Source organism: Anolis sagrei, chromosome X, assembly GCF_037176765.1.
Source record: "Anolis sagrei isolate rAnoSag1 chromosome X, rAnoSag1.mat, whole genome shotgun sequence".
Taxonomy (NCBI): domain Eukaryota; kingdom Metazoa; phylum Chordata; class Lepidosauria; order Squamata; family Dactyloidae; genus Anolis; species Anolis sagrei.
In genome coordinates this window covers 33,757,320-33,765,939 of record NC_090034.1, presented here as the reverse complement: position 1 = coordinate 33,765,939, position 8,620 = coordinate 33,757,320, and the positions used below count along the sequence as shown (strand labels likewise).

The window sequence follows — 8,620 nt, the reverse complement described above, 5'->3', positions numbered from 1 at the left end:
GTCAGCAAGGAACCTGCCTGCTGCAGAAATTCATTGACAGATTTGTGAAGTGTATGGTTATGAGTGAAAACAAAGTGCGTAAGTGGGCACCACAATTCAAAGATGGCCGTGACAACGTCCATGATGAGGACCACTCCAGTTGCCCTTCTTTGATTACAGACTATTTCATTTGATCACACACTCAAATCTTTGATTTTTTCTGCACAGAACAGAACCGTACAGGTTAGCTACAGAGCAGAAACTGAGCACAGTTGTTCCCGAGGCATGCCGGTACACGACGCATGCGCTCGTTGCGGTATGCGCGCGAACTACTAGTGTCTACAACAAAACGCACCTTACTTAAAAAATACCCCTCGTATATATAGAAGAAGTGGGCTATAAGTACTAATAAGGCTAATAATACTAATAAACGATGGGTGGGAAGGCAAGGATTGTAGCAGCTGGAGCTGTCTCTGGATACGAACTAATCGCAATAAATACTTTGAAACCTTGTGGACCTAGTTTTGAAATTATAATTGTACCGTTATTATTATTATTACTATTATTAATATTAGGTTTTTGTGAGTTTTCCGGGCTGTATAGCCATGATCGAGAAGCATTCTTTTCTGACATTTCACCCACATCTATGGCAGGCATCCTCAGAGGTTGTGAGGTCTGTTGGAAACTAGGCAAGTGGGGTTTCTATATCTGTGGAATGAGATAGAACTCTTGTCTGTTGGAGGCAAGTGAGAATGTTGTAATTGGCCACCTTGATTAGCATTTAATGGCCTTGCAGTTTCAAAGCTTGGCTGTTTTTGTTGGGGAATCCTTTGTTTCCTGTAAGGAATTCCCGTTTTTTTGAGTGTTGCTCTACTTTTACTATCTTCAGTTTAGAGTTTTTTTTTAATACTGAGAGCCAGATTTTGTTCATTTTCATGGTTTCCTCCTTTCTGTTTAAATTCTCCACATGCTTGGGGATTTCAACACTTTCTCTATGTAGTCTGACATAGTAGTTGTCAGAGTGTTCTAGCATCTCTGTGTTCTCAAATTATATGCTGTGTCCAGGTTGGTTCATCAAGTGCTCTGCTATGGCTAACTTCTCTGGTTAGATTAGTCTGCAATGCCTTTCGTGTTCTTTGATTCATGTCTGGGCAATGCTGCATTTGGGGGTCCCTTGTCCTTAGCTGAATGGGTTTGGGGTTCCCTTGTCCTTAGTTGAATATAGCATTTGTTGGATTTTCTTAGTGGGTCTGTAGATAATCTGTAGGTTGTGTTTCTTCATTAGCTTCCCTATGCGGTGCGTGGTTCCCTTGATGTATGGTAAGAACACTTTTTTCTCTGGGTGGATCTTTGTTTTGACTCTTGGAAAGAGGGACCCTCTCACCTCTGCAGGAACCTACTGTATACTAGGCAGCTGTGGACAAGTCTACATAGGGACCACCAAATGCAGCAGTATTGTCCAGACACTCAGAAAACAGGGGAATTCCAGACAGGAAACAATCAGGGCCAGCTAACACCCCCAACAAAGGATTCCCCCAGTCAGAAACAGGCAGGCTTTGAAGCTGCAACGCTACTCAATGCTAATCAAGGTGGTCAATTACAACATTCCCACTTGCCTCCAACAGAGAAGAGTTCTTTCTCCCACCCTGGACATCATTCCACAGGTATATAAACCCCACTTGCCCAGTTTCCAACGGACTTCACAACCTCTGAGGATGCCTGCCATAGATGTGGGTGAAACGTCAGGAGAGAATGCTTCTGCAATATGCCATACAGCCCAGAAAACACAGCAACTCAGTGATTCTGGCCATGAAAGCCTTTGATAACACATTATTATGTTTATTGATAACCCATTTTTTTCTCCACAATGGAGACTCAAAGCAGCAATGTGATCCAATAAGACTGGATTTGAAATATATTTCCTTTTGTTTAGATCCAAAAATAAATAAATAAGTGAAATAATAATTTATTTATTATTTTTCTATACCATAAGAAGAATTCTTGTCATAGAAACATATACTTATGTCCACCTTATGCCAAAAGGCTTGAAAAACGTTTTTGCCTTCCATTGCAAAGCATTGCATTTGTATAGATATGATGATCTTTTTTCATTAGATTTGAAATATTTAGAGACAATGGACTCTGACATCTATAGTTTATTGTGCAATTTTGGTTGGAAAATTTAATCAAACAGAAAGTTTTGCTTTCACATAGACATACTGGTCTATGTGAAAATTAAGTGCTTAGAATTAGATGCAGCCATATTGATGAAAAAAAGCAGGATAATAATAATAATAATAATAATAAGTTTTAAGAAAGAACATTAGATTTTTATGGAGTTTGCTCTAGATTTTCAAGCTTGCAAATGAAGCTGGTATTGCTATTGATATTGAAAAATATCAAGCAGGAACATTCCCATTTGAGACAATAACGATTATTACTATTATTATTAATAATAATTAATAACATGTTGCTTTTTTCTCTCAAAGTGGCTAACACTAAAAATCATACCATTAGTAATTTAAAACTAAAACACATGCACATTAAAATAGAATTAAATATAGAAGGGTGGCAAATACACTGTTGATATTAATGAATATTAAAATTAATATAACCTAATTCTTGAATAATAGAATCTTTGTTCTGTGTCCTTGAATAGATGTATTTGAATGGTTTCATGTTTTATGTCTGTATTTGAAGTATGTTATGTTGTAGCCTGCCTTGAGCTGTGAGGTGCAATGGGTTAAACCCTTGTGCTGGCAGGACTGAAGACCGACAGGTCGGAGGATGGAATCCGGAGAGAGTGTAGATGAGCTCCCTCTGTCAGCTCCAGCTTCCCATGTGGGAACATGAGAGAGGCTTCCCACAAGGATGGTAAAACATAAAAAACATCTGGCCGTCCCCTGGGCAACATCCTTGCAGACGGCCGATTCTCTCACACCAGAAGCGACTTGCAGTTTCTCAAGTCACTCCTGACATGAAAAAAAGAAGCTGTGAGAGGCAGTACCAAATAATAACAACAACAATAATTATGTAGTAATGATAAAATTATTATTAATAATATCAATAATATTTATAATAAAACAGATGCAGAGAACATTTTAATCATAAGAATAATTCTATAGTAATAGAATGTCTTCAGAATACACTTTAATAATAATAATGATATTAATAATAATAATGTTGTAGTACTGATAATAAATTTTCTGTGGAAAAGATTTTAACAGTCATAAGATTAATAATTTGTTAGTAAGACTAAAACTTTGGCAAAATAAATATTTGAATAATAATTATGATAATGATGAGAAGAACAAGACTTCTGCAGAATATGTTTTCATAATAATCATTATAATAATAATAATTGTATATTAGATTGCAGAATTTATAATAATAATAATAATATATCAAAAATTTAGAAAAAAGAAGGCATTTGACAGAAATTGAAGAGTCCAAATGATGTACTGAACAGTTAAAATGGTACATCATCATAAGAATTCTAGAGTCAAACTTCTGCAGAAAACATTTTAATAATAAAAAGAATTCCGTAGTTATTAGACAACCTCTGCAGAAAACATTGTAATATCAATAATAATACTAATTCTGTAATAATAGTAAGACATTGTAATAATAGGAATATTTCTGTAGTAAGAATCAAACTTCTGCAGGAAATCTTTTAATAAGAAGAATCTGTAGTCATAACAGAACTTCTGCAGAAAACATTTGAATTGATCCCAGCTTGTTAGTTATTGGTAAGCATTTTACCTCTTAATAAGGCTTTAGTTGTTTTAAATTTTTATCTTGTTTACATTTATATTATGTGATTATTAGTTAGAATTATCTGTTAGGATTGCCAATTTTCTTTTGGTTATTTTCTATTTGGTATTAAGTTTCTAGGAATAGTTGTTCTCTTTTCTTTGTTGTGTCTTGTTTGGATGGAATTTGTTATGTTTTTTGTTGCTATTGAATGTTTGCCTTATGTGTTGGAAACTGCCCTGAGTCCCTTTGGGGAGATAGGGTGGATTACAAATAAAGTTTTTTAAAATTATTATTATTATTATTAAATTATTATTAATTAACAATAATTATTATTAGTAATAATTCTGTGATAAGAATAAAACTTCTGCAGAAAACCTTTGAGTAATAATCACAATCAAAATTCTATTATAAGAATAAAAGTCTGTAGAAAAACTTTGAATAATAATAATAATAATAATAATAATTCTATAGTATGAATAAAACATCTGCAGGGAAGCTTTTAATTCTAATCATCATCATAATTATACAGAAATAAAACTTGTGCAGAAAAATATCAAATAGGAAGCAGAGTAAATATGGAGTAAGAAGAACATGTCTGCAGAAAAGATGTTAATCATGATAATAATTTATTATTATTAATAATAATTTATTTAAAATATTTTCTGCTAAAGTTTAGGAGATTGAAGGTGTCTCTCCACAAACTGCAGGCTTGTTTTTGCAGCAGACAAATGGAGGGGATTGCAGGAATTTTCTTTCCTTTCGGGGGAGAGCAAATGTGCCGAAGGATGGAGCTGTTCTTGTGTCCTTTTCTCATGCTCTGAAAGTGGTCCTTTGGGTCGAACCAATGTGACCGTTTGAACAAAATCCTGAAGACAACATATAGGCAAAGAATTTTGCAAACCAGGGCAATGTATGCAAAGAATTTTGTAAACCAGGGCTTGACAAATTACAAAAAGGCGAGTGAGTTCCTTCACCAAACCATGCTGGGCAAACCCCCCCCCCCCCCACCAAAAAGAAACCAACAGCTTTGTGCAGAAAGCTCACAAAGGGCCCCGATCCTGTATGTTTCTTTCTACCAAATCCTGTATTTGGAAAAGAAACAATACTCCGAATTTTGGATTTTTACATGTTTTCATGCTTTGCTCTTAGAAGCCTTTCTGTGTCGGTTTTGGATGTGGCATTTTACAAACTGATTTGCAAAACAGTCACCAAAGACGTCCCAAAAGGAATTAAATTACACGGGTGGGTCAAAAAGTAATGCCTCCATCGCTTTAACTTTTCTTTCTTTCCCAGGTACTGGACTATCTATGCATGATATGATAGAGGTAACCTTACTCTACTGATATAGCCTTTTCTTTTTTCCAGTTGACTGATTAGAACCATGAATCTGAAGCTCAAAGAAAGAGTTGTCATTGCATTTCTGTCCAAAGAAGGTTGTGCACCTAAGAAAATCCATCATTGCTTGAAGAATGTTTGATTTGGCCCCTTCTGACTTCGACCTGTTTGGACCTCTGAAATACTACCTACGTGGTTTTAGATTCAATTATTGGAATGATGTCCAAACAGCTTTGAAATCATGGCTCACAAAGCAAAAAACCCTGATTTTTTTCCCAAAATGGTTTTGATGCACAAATGTGTACAAATTGATGGTGACTTTGTTGAACAGTCGTTTTGTGTAGAGGACAGCTCAGGCTATGATCGGGAGCAACTTATGCTGTTACATGTTCATTCATAACGTTTTGATGACCCAAAAGGCAAAACTTTTTGACCCACCCGCATTTAATTTAAATCGTGTTTCTTCCTTTGAGGAAGTGGGCAGGAGTTCTTCAAAGTTTCAAGCAGTTCCCAAAACAATTACATTGGTGTCAATTTTAAAAGAAATATAGACAAGTGGAGATTTAATTGGATTTCAACTTCTTGGAAACTTTCAAGTTTGAAAAATTCTGTAGAACATATACATACAGACATATATACATAGTGCAGAATTTTAGATACATAATCTAATGTGTGTGCGTGTATATATATGAACTACATACATAGAATATGTGTAGAACTATATATATATATATATATATAGTGTAGCATATCTCGATATATGAACTGTACACATAGACTACATATAGAATTTTAGATACATTGTATAGAATAAATATAAATGAACCATATACGCAGAATATGTTTAGAACTCTCTCTCTCTCTCTCTCTCTCTCTCTATATATATAGTGTGTGTGTATATAGTATAAAATCTATATATATTCACCATATTCATAGTTTATGTCTAGAACTTTATATATATAGTGTTTTATATATATATATTATGTATATAGTGTAAAATCTCTCTATGAACCATATAAATAGAATCTGTATAGAGTTTTAGACACATAGTGTAGTATATTTGTATATAGATGGATATGAACGACATACATAGATGTGTAGAATTTTAGTTCAATAGTATAGCATATATATCTGTACTATATATAGGATATAGATATATGATATATGAACTATATACATAGAATATATATAGAGAGAGAGCTTTAGGTATATAGTGCAGAAAATAGATATAGAGGAACCATTGTACACAGAATATGTGAAAAATGGCATATATATATATATAATGTACATAGAATATATATAGAGTCATATAGTAATAGCGTAGAATATAAAAATGCATATACATAGAGAAAGATTAATTGTGTACATATGAATATGTGTAACATTTTATTTGCATAGTTTAGAATATATCCCTTTCCTCCTCTTTCGGGCTGTCCCCATCTTGAGTTGGTCTGGAAGAAAGCCGGCCCGACTGTAATTACTTACAGGTGAGTGACTCCATCCTAATGAAATGTTATGAATCGGGAGGCCAGGGAGGCCTTGATTTATTCCTCCAATGCTTCCTTTCCCACTCCCTCCTTTCCTGCCCCCCTCTCCAGCCTTTTTAACAATCCCTCCTTCTTTCCCCAAAAGAGATCCGAGGATCAAGGAGGGAAAAAGGACAATTCACACAAGGTCCTTTCAAATATTTTTTTTAAAATCATAAAACATGGACAGAATGAAAAAGAAGGGAAGGAAGGAAGGAAAAGGAAGGAAGGGAGTATAAAGGAAAGAAGGAAGGAAGGAAGGAAGGAAGGAAGGAAGGAAGGAAGGAAGCAGAAGGGAAAAGAAGGAGGGAGAAAGAAGGAAGAAATAATCATAATACTTTTTCTAACTTGTCCTCTCTCCCAGAAGGGACTCAAAGAAAGAAAGGAAGGAAGGAAAGGAGTGAGGAAGGAAGGAAGAAGAGGAAGAGGAAGGAAGGGGGGGAGGAAAGAAGGGAGGAAGGAGGGGGGGAAGGGAGGGAAAAAGAAAGAAAAAGAGTGAGAAGGAAAGAAGGAAGAATGGGGGAAAAGAAAGAAAGAAAGAAAGAAAGAAAGGAGTGAGTGAGGAAGGGAGGAAGGAAAGGAGGGAGAAAGGAAGGAAGGAAGGAAGGAAGGAAGGAAGGAAGGAAGGAAGGAGGGAAGAAATACAGAAACAAAGAAAGAGGAAGGAAAGGAGGGAGAAAGAAGGGAGGAAGAGGGAAAGGAAGGAAGGAAGAGAAAGGAGGGAGAAGAGGAAAGAAGGTGTGAGTGAGGAAGGAAGGAGGGGAAAGGAAGGAGAAAGTAAGGAAGGGAGGAGGGAGGGAAAGGAAGGAGGGAGAAAAAAGGAAGGAAGGAATTGGGAAAGGCCAGAAGAGAAGCATTGAAACCAATGGGAAATTTTTTTCCCTTTCTGCCTAGTCCAGATTTTTGCTGAGGATGCTTACCTTTTTAAACAAGCAAAGAGATTACATTTACTCTGGGCAAAAAAGAAAAGCAAAAAAGTATGCTTGACTCCTCCTCCTCCTCTATTTCTGCTCCCCCCAAATTCTTTTTAACTATTGAGATCCTGGTTCGGAGCCTCTCCATCCAGGCGGATGTTGCATTCAAAAAAATGGAAATACATTCGCATGGTCTTGTGGAGTTCTTTGCAAGGGCTGGGGACATCCAAACAGCTGTTAAGAGAAACCAAAAAGCTGGACCAAAAGGCGCATCCTTCCTTCCTTGGAGACCCTTCCCTTCTCTACAAAGTTTTGAGATCCTTCAAAGTGGCTTTTGGAGACATTTTCAAGCCAGGTTTCCCCAGCTTTCATCCTTTGGCCTATTGATTCCCAGGTCCATTGAAAAAAAAAAGAATGTAGGTCTTTTGTGTGTGTGTTTTCCTTTAAATGCCACCCACTCCGAAGGAATGCAATGAGGCTTGCAAAAAGGGGGCAAAGGGAGCCCCCCCAGAAGGGATCTATTAAACCTCCCCAAAGCCATCAATACTAATCAATTGGAGCAGGGGAGGTTAACCCCTTGGCTGCCAACTCTCTCCCTTCGCTAGGTTGCCCCCCTTGCAAAAGGGATGTCCATTTTGATGAATGACACAGGGCCCGATTCATAGGTTCTCTTTTCACGCCCAATGGGTGCCTACTGGATCTCTCCCTATGTCACCGACTGGTCCCAGTTCCCAAGGTTTACTGGTTCCCAGTTGAAGCAAAGGGGGGTCTCTGGGGGGGGGGGTAAGAGGTGGGCATGGCTTCCCACTTAACAGAGCAGAGCTGTGGATGGAAAGCAAGGCAAACTTGGGACGGAGAGCAAGGAAGGGGTTAAGGGATGCCAAGCCGAAAGCAGAAGGGAGCAAAGGAAGGATTTTTCAAAAAAAGAAGAAGGGGGGATTGGGTTGCAGGAAGAAAGGAAGAGCTAGGCCTCTCTGAAGAAAGAAGAAAAAGGATGAAGGGGGAACCTAAGGAAGGCTGGACCAGGCCAAAGGGGAGCTTGGCAGTTTGTTATGAATGGAAGGCAGCCTTGGAAGCCAGGCTTTGTTTTGGGATGCTCTGCTTGCTCTG

The 8,620-nt window shown here is 37.2% G+C and overlaps 1 long non-coding RNA gene across 1 annotated transcript; it reads right to left on the bottom strand.

The window, feature by feature from the left end:
- Nucleotides 1-4,344: 4,344 nt before the first annotated feature.
- Nucleotides 4,345-7,675, bottom strand: LOC132780496 (uncharacterized). Its single transcript, XR_009631916.2, has 2 exons — nucleotides 7,517-7,675; nucleotides 4,345-4,601 (listed from the first exon to the last, which is right to left on the bottom strand). It is a non-coding gene; the product is annotated as an uncharacterized lncRNA (long non-coding RNA).
- Nucleotides 7,676-8,620: the final 945 nt, after the last annotated feature.